This window comes from Microcaecilia unicolor, chromosome 1 (genome assembly GCF_901765095.1).
Source record: "Microcaecilia unicolor chromosome 1, aMicUni1.1, whole genome shotgun sequence".
NCBI lineage: Eukaryota > Metazoa > Chordata > Amphibia > Gymnophiona > Siphonopidae > Microcaecilia > Microcaecilia unicolor.
This window is the reverse complement of record NC_044031.1, coordinates 701,976,336-701,986,384: the sequence shown is the minus strand read 5'-3', so window position 1 is coordinate 701,986,384 and position 10,049 is coordinate 701,976,336.

The following is a 10,049-nucleotide window of genomic DNA, read 5'->3' as shown; positions in this document are numbered from 1 at the left end:
CTATTGAAAAAATAAAGTACTCAGAAATGTCTTGAATTTCAGGCAGAAGTTTCTGCCGCAGTAAAACATTTTTGGGCTATTTGGAAAAATGTTGGGGATCTCGTTTTTTTCTAGACACTGTCCAGGGGCATAGCTAGGATTCAATTTTGGGGGGGGGGCCTAGGGGTGGACTGGGGGAGCAACACATTTCCTCTCTTCTCCCCCTCCCCCATGTTAATTTTATCTTTGCAGGTGGGGATGCCCAATCCCTGCCAGCTGATGAGATCTACTGCCCAGAACTGTTTCTCTGCTGCATCAGCAACAAAGAAACCAGCTGCTTCCTTCCCAGCCGCCAATACTGGCGCTCCTCACATGTGTGTTGGCAGCTGGAAAGGAGGTTGCCTATTTCTTCTACTACAACTTATCATTTCTATGGCACTACTAGACTTATGCAGCGCTGTACACTAAACATGTAAGAGGCACTCCCTGCTCAATAGAACATACAATCAAATGAAGACAGAGAAACAGGACAAGTAAGGGATAAAGGAATTACTTAAGGTGGGAATAACAGAACAGACATGGGTACTGAACAAGTAAGCAGCTTCAGAAAGGTGGGCTACTGAGGCAGCAATTGGGCAGTTCTGAGTAGCGGATCTTATTGGCTGGCAGGGATTGGGCACTCTTGCCAGCCATTTAATAAGTACTTTGAGTTGTGGAGAGGGCTTGAGCACACACTGGGGTGACCAGCCCCCTCCCCCATAGCTACATCAATAGTATAGTCTAATATGTAGGACCGGTATGTAGTCTAATATGTAGGTTATCTGTTGCTCTAGGCCAGGGGTTAGCAACATTGGTCCTTGAGGGCTGCAACCCAGTCAAGTTTTCAGGATTTCCCCAATTAAAATGTGTGAGATCTATTTGCCTACAATTGAGGTGGTGCATGTAAATAGATCTCATGCATATTCATTGGGGAAATCCTGAAAACCTGACTGGATTGTGGCCCTTGAAGACCGAGATTGCCCATCTCTGCTATAGGCAAACTTTCAGCCATGAGCTCTCCCCATGTGTAGTTCACGGCCATACCCACCTTCCTAACCTTCAAAGTTCAGCATGATGTTATTATTTTTTGTACGTTCAAAAAAACATTTTTTGTACGTTTTTTATAAAAATTTTCTTTATTTAGTTGGGTGGGATGGGTTGGTTTTTTATGTCCTCTGATTTATATACATATACACATTTTCTCAGGTAGGGTTCTCACACGTGCATGCTAGGTTGTGGGGATATGTGGCTGTTATTGCTTAGGGCTTTTACTCCTATAGGTTTATGTGCTGAGTTTGTCTGTTCATTTGATTTCCCACAGATTTAGAATGTCGGGTTACGTTCTATCAGCTGTTGCACGTCGAGTTACGCTTAATCAGCTGTTCCCTATAGTAGGGTTTAAATTCTCATAGGATTGTGGGTAACTTTGGCGCACATTCTGGCGGTGGCTGCATTCGCTTGCCGGGTGAGTCATATTGAAGAGTTTAGCATCGCTTTTGGTTTTTGTAGGGTAGATTATGAGTTATGTGAGATATTGATTGTGTGTTGTGTGTTTGTTTTTTAGATTTCTACCACAGTGCAATATTGCAGGGTGCTCTTCCCCTGACGAAGCCCTATGTGGCGAAACGGGACCGTTGGGGAGCCCTTGGTTGGAACAGCAATAAGTTAAGCTAAGTACTTGTGGTGTTTAATGTTTACTGAATATGTTTGAGAAATTCAGCATTAACAAATATTAAAAGCGCACTAACCAATATTGAGGGAGGAGGTTGGTAGAGGACCAGTGATGATATATTTGTGACTACACGATTATAATCTTAATTGATTAAAAAAGTGTCACAGGTCTGAGGTCCTCTCCCCCTCTGTTATTTATTCACAATCGACATACAATTTCCGCTGTATTTTGGTTGCTATTTTGTATAGTGATAGCAATTATTTTGTTCTGGCCAATATGGCGGCAAGCTCCGCCCACTGCCTTCAGCCCAGATAATAGGCGAGATGGGCTCATTAAACCTCCTTGCAGGTGATCGTTGCTGTGACTTCACGCCAAGGAGGTTTAGTAAACAGGAGTGGAAGTGAGCCTATCTAGTCCATTGTAAGCAAGGAAGCCAATTAGGACAGTCTAAGTTTCCCCTTCCCAGCGCAGCCGTCATCCCCGTTTATTCAAAACAAAGCAAGCAAACCTATGAGCTGATGCATCCACATTGTCGTTTTTTTCATTGTTGGTCCATCTGTAAGAAGTCTAAAGCTGTTTCAATTGGATAGGCAGTGCCTTAAAAGCTGGAGGACAAAAGTTTTTTTTTTCTTTTACTTACTGGACAGCTTTTTAATGTATTTGAAAGCTTCCCATATGTAGATATAAATATCATGAAATAACAATTGAATATCACTAAAACTGCTTAAAAATTATTATAGCTGGTAGTAACAGCCATTTTAAACTCTGTATTTTGTGCTCATTTTTCTACACTAAAAACGAAATAAACACACCGTATATAAAACGGCCAACTTTCAGTGAGAATATCCTGTTTCCTGAATGGTTCATCTTAAATGTTGTTGTAATCTGCCTCGGGAAGCATGGTGTTATAAAGATGATGGAATATATTGAAATTAAATGGAAGTAGAATTAAACTCTCCTTTCACTGGGGCACATATACTCACATCTTCATCTCTTTAGTAGAACTTTACCTTTTATTATTATTATTTGTTACATTTGTATCCCACATCAATGTGGCTTACATATAACCGATAACGGCGTTGTCGATTGTGGTCTGAACAAATACATGGTATGAATGAATGCAAAGTGATATTGTGGTAGAATGAGGTACATGTATGGTAGGCACAGTTGGGGGAACTTAGATAGGAAAAGGGGGAAGAAGAGTCAAGTAATGTTTGTTACGGTCTTTGGTTGCATTGTGTCGCAAGTGAACAGTCATTTTTATGTTGGGTCGGTGGGGTATGCTCTTCTGAACAGGTCTGTCTTTAGTGCTTTCCGAAAATGTAGGTGGTCAAGCGTAGTTTTTACTGCTTTTGGCAATGTGTTCCATAGTTGTGCACTTAGGTAGGAAAAGCTGGTTGCATAGGTAGATTTGTATTTGAGTCCTTTGCTGCTTGGGTAGTGGAGGTTTAGGTATGATCTTGCAGATTTTGTAGTGTTTCTGGTTGGCAGGTTGATGAGGTCTGTCATGTATCCCGGTGCCTCACCGTAAATAATTTTATGAACAGTCGTGCAGATTTTGAAAGTGATACGTTCTTTGATTGGTAGCCAGTGCAATTTTTCTCTGAGTGGTTTGGCACTGTCAAAGCGTAATTTTCCAAATCTAAGCCTGGCTTCTGTGTTTTGGGCGGTCTAAAGTTTCTTTATGATTTGATCATTGCATCCCGCATAGATTCCATTACAGTAATTGGTATTGGGGTGAGCAGGATGTTGCCTTTTTCTTGATGATAGATACCCTGTTGAAGCATGAAGTTGAAGAGGGATGTGAGGTCTATTATGAAGCGGTGGGGGGCAGATTATATTAGGTGATTCGGGCAGGTGTCCAGTTGACAATGGCTGTTTTGAGTATTTTTTTATCTCCTGGGTAACTGTGTCGACGCTGAGTAGAGCAAAATTTGACCATATTTGGTCAGCAGGGTATTCACCAGGGGTGTTGGGTCTAGAACATTAATGAAGTTTTCTATGTCCATGTTGTTCTGAGGTAGGGTTTTGTGTAGGTTTACGATTTTTTCGTTGAAATATTTAGCAAGGTTGTCTGCAGATGGGATGTCAGTGTTTGTTGTCGTGACCAGTGTTGTGTCTAGTAGTTTGTTCACGAGATGGTATAGTTTCTTCGTGTGTTTGTAGTCTGGCCCAATTTTAGTTTTGTAGTACGACCTTTTGGTCTGTCTAATTGCGCATTTGTATTTCCTTTGTAGTTGTTTCCATGCGTTGAGTGTGTTTTTGTCTTTTATTTTTTTCCATGTGCGTTCCAGTTTCCTAGATTGTGTTTTTAGTTTTTTCAATTCTTAATTGAACCATGGTGTCAAGTTGTGTCTATGTGAAGTTCTTTTTTTTTTTTTTTTTTAATTTAATAAATTTTTATTAATCATACCTTATACAAGTTACATTGTAGTGTTTCATCCTAAATTCTGGTAACAACAGTCATTCCCTTTTCTAAACCTCAAAATACAAACATATATACAGTATAAACTGTCCCCTCCAAAGTCTCCTCCATTTCCCCCCCCCCTCCCATTCCCCCCCCCCCATTCTCATTTCCTTAGTCCCTTCAATTCCCGAGAACCCCTCCTTATTCCCCCCCCTTACATTTCTTTCCCCACTATTCGATCAAGTTGTTCCCATTCCTTAGCCTGTGCATTAAACCTACCCCTCCTTTTATCCGTCAACTCCTCCATCACCATTAGGTTCTCAACCTTCCCAATCCAGTTATGTAAAGTGGGCCCTTTATCTTGTTTCCAGAATGCTGCTATTACAGATTTTGCAGCCGCTAGGCTTAACCTCTTAATCCTTTGTCCCCATTTCTCTCCTTTCTGGTTCCCCCACCCTAGTAAGCACCATTTTGGGTCATTTGGGAAGGGAGTATCCAAAGCCTCTGTCAACATACCCGTAACTCCCTCCCAAAATTTCTGTATGTGTACACATTCCCACCATATATGATAGAAAGTACCTTTTTCCTCCTTACATCGCCAACATATATCTGAAGCATCTGGGAACATTACCTTTATTCTCTCTGGCGTATAGTACCATCTACTTAATACTTTATATGCATTTTCTTTCAGTAATACACAAACTGAAGCTTTTTTGATCTCTTTGCACATTCTTCCCCACTCCAAATCGGTGAATTCCTGTTTCAGATCCCTCTCCCAGGCCTGCATGTACTTATGTTTTATAAATTGTGACCCTCGTATATGATCATATAATCTGGAAATTCCCTTTCCCCATAAATCAATCTTCCCCCATGTATCCTCCATTTTTTCCTTTTCTACTAATTTATCTTTAATCCACCTTGCGGAAATTACATAGTGCTTTACTTGTAAATACGCATAGATATCAGATGGTGGTAATTCATAGGCTTCCTGTAATTCCGGAAAGGGTTTAATTCCCTCATCTGTCAGTAGGTCTCGAAATCTAATCAGTCCCTTATGGAACCATGTTTTAAATACGCCACCCTGAGTCCCAGCAGGGAAGCCTGGATCCTGTGTGATCCAAGCAAATGTGGACTTGGTCCTAGATCCTCTCAGCCTATATTTTAAAGTACCCCATAATGCTAAGAGATGCGATACGAAGGGGTTCAGGGTGAGTCCCCTATATGTATTTTCCGGAATCTGGGCCCATAACAATCCCTCTAATGCCCCTTCTTGGACAAAAATCTGTTCTAATTTTGTTATTGATGATAAATCCACCTTTCCCCATACCGCAATTTGTTTAAGCTGTGATGCCCAATAGTACCATAGGATGTTTGGTATCCCCCTCCCTCCTTGGTCCGGTGTGCCCCACATTATTGTCCGTGCTAACCTTGCCGGTGCTCCCCCCCAAATAAATGTTCCTATATCCTTTTGCAGCTTCATGAGCTCCCTTTTAGGTACTGGGATTGGTAGTGTTTGGAACAAAAATAGAAGCCGGGGGAGAATATTCATCTTTACTGACGCAATACGACCCCACCATGAAAGCCACCCCTTTTGCCACTTTGTCATATCCCCTCTCACTTCTTTTAATAAGGGTATATAATTTAGTTGGTATAATTTGGTGAGGTTCCGCGGGATCTGTATCCCTAGATACCTAAAGCTATCTTTAGCTACTTTAAATTTAAACCCTTCTTTTATTCTTTCTTCCTCCCCTTCTGGTATAGTGACCCCCATCACCTCTGACTTATCATAGTTCACCTTAAAACCTGATACCCATCCATAATGCTTCATCTCCTTAATCAGAGTAGGCATTGTCGTCATAGGGGATGAGATGTAAAATAGAATATCATCCGCAAATAATGCAATCTTGTGCTCCTTACCCCCCATCCTAACCCCCCGTATCTCTTGGAGCGAGCGGATCCTCTGGGCAAATGGCTCTATGGCAATCGCAAATAATAATGGGGAAAGTGGGCACCCCTGCCTAGTTCCTCGTTGAATATCAAAATGATCAGAGTATCCCCCATTGATTTTAATCTTTGCCACCGGGCGTGTATATAATTTCTGCAACCAGCCTATAAGGTTTTTCCCCATCCCCATCTGTGCCATACTCTCCCATAGAAACTCCCAATACACTCTATCGAATGCTTTCTCTGCATCGATCGCTAAAAGGGTCAGGGAGTCCCCTCTCCTCTGGGCTCCCCACTTAATATTCAAGGTTCTGCGAATATTATCCGCTACTTGCCTATGTGGCACAAACCCCGCTTGATCTTCATGTATCAAAAATGGTAAAAGCTTGCCCAGACGCTCCGCTATCACCTTGGCCAAAATCTTGACATCTATATTCAGCAGGGATATTGGCCTGTAGGATCCGCATAGAGTGGGGTCTCTCCCAGGCTTGAGAAGTACTGTAATCCCCGCTGCATGCATACTTATAGGCATCTCTTCCCCTCTAAAGCTCGCATTACCCACTCTTGTCAGCAGAGGAGCTAATTCATGTCGAAATACTTTATAATATTTCCCCGTGTATCCATCCATTCCCGGCGCTTTCCCCCCTTTTAATCCTTTAATGACTCCTAACACTTCCTCCAGTGATATTGGGGCTTCTAGATTCACCCTTTGAGTCTCCGTTATTCTATTTAAGTCTAGATCCCTTATGTAATTCCGCTTCTCCTCTAGTGTTGCTCCCTCCTCCTTCGAGTACAGTTTCATATAATATTTCACAAATTCGGCCTTGATATCCCTATCCTGATGCACCATGTTTCCTCCTCCCCTTTTTAGTTTGGATATCGTATTTTGTACCTGTCTGCAGCGTAATTTCCGGGCTAACATACTACCCGCCTTATTGCTATATTCAAAGAATTTTTGTTTTACTAGTTTCCGTTGAAATTCCATCTTCCCAATTTGTAACTTTTGCAGTTCAGCTCTACAAGCCAATAGGTCCTTAAATACTTGATAACTCCCCTCTGCCTGGTGGAGCGCTTCGCACTCTGCCAGCCTTTGACGTATTTTCATTTCCCTTATCCCTTGTTCCCTCTTCCTTTGCGCCCCTTTTTTAATCAAATGCCCCCTCACAACAGTTTTAAGGGCATCCCATAAGATCCCGTCTGTCACTTCTGTGGTATCATTAAACTTCAGATATTCCTTGATTATGTCCTTAACTTCCTTACAATTTTCCTCTGTGTCAATCAATGACTCGTTAAGCCTCCATACTCTTCCCTCTCTTTCCTTACCCAATCCTCCCACCATAACCCACACTGGTGCATGATCTGAGGCGTGTATAGTATCAATTTCAGACCCTCTGAGAACTCCCCATAGAGAACGGCTGCCCCATATCGCATCTATCCTGCCATATGTCTTCTGTGCATGTGAGTAATGCGTGTAAGTTTTTTGTCCTGGATGTTGCAATCTCCAAAAATCTAGCAAGTCTAATTCCCTCATTAGCTTAGTCAGTTTCCCTCTTGTGTATTTCGCCCCTTGTTCTTTTCCTGTTGAGTGGTCAAGCCCCGCTGCAGGAAAATTTAAGTCACCCCCCAGCAGTATTTGACCCCCAACAAAAGGTATCAGACTTGTACGTATTGTTTCAAAAAATTCCCCTTGTCCCTCGTTTGGTGCATAGATATTTATGAGTGTAATTGGGTGCCCTTTGATTGATCCCTTGATTGCCAGGCATCTACCTTCCCTCCCCCTGAATTCTTGTTCCTTGATAAATTGCAGATTGTCCTTAATATAAATTGCCAACCCCCCTGTTTTCCCCCCTTTAGGGTTCGCGTATAGGTACCCCTCGCCTAGTACCCGGTTCCTTAGCAATTTTTCATCCTTTTTTTGTATATGTGTCTCTTGTAACATTACTATATCCCACTCCAGCCTGTGTAATTCTCGGAAGATAATACTTCTCTTCCCGGGGCTGTTGAGACCATTTACATTCCAAGATCCTACCCTCAGGATCCCCCCCATCCCCTCCCCCCCATCCCTCTACTCCCCCCTCCCCCCCCCTTCCCTTCCCCTGCAACTGGCTCTCCTCCCTTCTCGCCAGTTCCTCCCAAAGGAAGTGAGTTCCTGCTGGAAATGTCCCCCAACAAAAAACTCCTCCATATTCTCCCCCTCCTCCCCAATCAATCCTCCTTTTCCATCTCGCAGCCTCAGTAAACTTTCATATGTCTTTATAGTCTATAGCATTATTCACTATATGTGTTAACTTAAGTCCCCATGAATAGCTTATCTGATTTGTTCAGTCCACTCCTTCATCTTCAGATTCTCTCTGCCTCTCTCTCCCAATCTTAGGATCTTTTTCCCTTCTCGTCTGGTTCGCTCTGAAGCTCCGATCTTTCACTGGTGTCTTCTTACGATGAGTTGGTGAGCTTTCTCCAGTTGGCAAGTCCTCACACCCCATTTCTCTCAAGGTCTTCCAGGCTCCCTTAGGCGACTGCAACCTTCTATGTGTAGTTCCAACTGTAACCTGAAGCCCGAATGGGTATAGCCATCGATATCTTAGGCCCATCCGTTGCAAGTATTGAGTCACCTCTTTAAATTCCTTCCGTTTCTGGAGAGTGACTCGAGCCAAGTCTTGGTAAATTTTTGGTTTGCAATCTTTCCAATTAAAGTCTCCCATTGCTCTGGCTGCTTTCCATACTGCTTCTTTCACTCCAAATTCATGGTAGCATGCAATAATATCCCTGGGTTGCCCACCTCTTTGTGGCCCCAGGCTCCTATGTGCTCTGTCCAGGACTGGTAATTCTCTCTCCTGTTGGTCTCCACCTCCCTGCTGCTCTTTGAGTATGTGTGCACTAATTTCTTGCACCACTTTCATAGCATCTCTAAATTGCTCTTCCTCCGGTATGCCTTTAAACCTCAGATTACATCTCCTAGAGCGGTTTTCCAGATCCTCCACAGTTTGCTCAAGTTCTGATCTAGACTGCTGTTCTTTCTTCAATGCTATTTGTAGCGTCTGCACTTCATCTCCCAACGTATCCACGCGCTCCTCCGTCTCAGCTACCCGCAATCCAATGTCCTTCAACTCCTCTCGGAGCTCTGCCACGGAGGCCTGTATTCCCTTCCGGGTGGTTATCATCTCTGCCTTTAGTTCTTTGAACCAGCGTGATATCTCATTTCTATCCACGTCTATGCCACTCGCTGCAGGTTCCTCGGGGTCCGGATCTGTTTCGGAGTCTCCGGCCGCCATCTTGCCGCCTCGTGTGCTTGAACGCGATCCTGCGTTTTTGCTTGCCTCGCCTTTTTCGCCTGCAAACTTAAACTTTGCGAGACTCTTTCGGGCTGCCATCAGTTTAACTATCTTTCCGATAGAGAGTTGCGAGTGCTGCGCTCGATTTGGGGGAGTTTTGTCTTATTTTAGTTCCGTCGGGAACGGAGCTCTCTCTTCAGGCGTCCATTCACCAGCGCTGACGTCACTTCCTCTCCCTATGTGAAGTTCTTATTTGTAAGGGTGCTATTTCATCTAGTATGTGTCTGCATCTTTTGTCCCATTCTGAGAGGTAATGTATGGATTCCGTTTGTGTTGTCCAATCGTTGTTGTATATCTGTTGCCAGAAAGTATCCAGGTCTATTTGACCTCTCGTGGTATAGGTTGTGTGTTCTCGTGAGTAGAGAGAACCCCTTTTCTTGCCATTTTAGGGATAGGTTTTAGATACACAAATGGATTATTCTGTTGTTTGAGCATGTTTCAGGGACAAGTGGTTTATAAGTCAAAATAATAAAAATATGTTCTGTCAAACAGATCTCTCATTTGTGGAAACATAACTAAACATAAGACCCTAATGCAGTCCATTGGTTTTCTTATATTTTGTTCTTGTGATGGCTCATACTGTGCCAAAACTGGAAATACAGTGAGACAGAATAATAGAATTCAGTAACATCCAAAACTTATTTTATATGTTTTAATCATCTTTATTAAAAGCAAA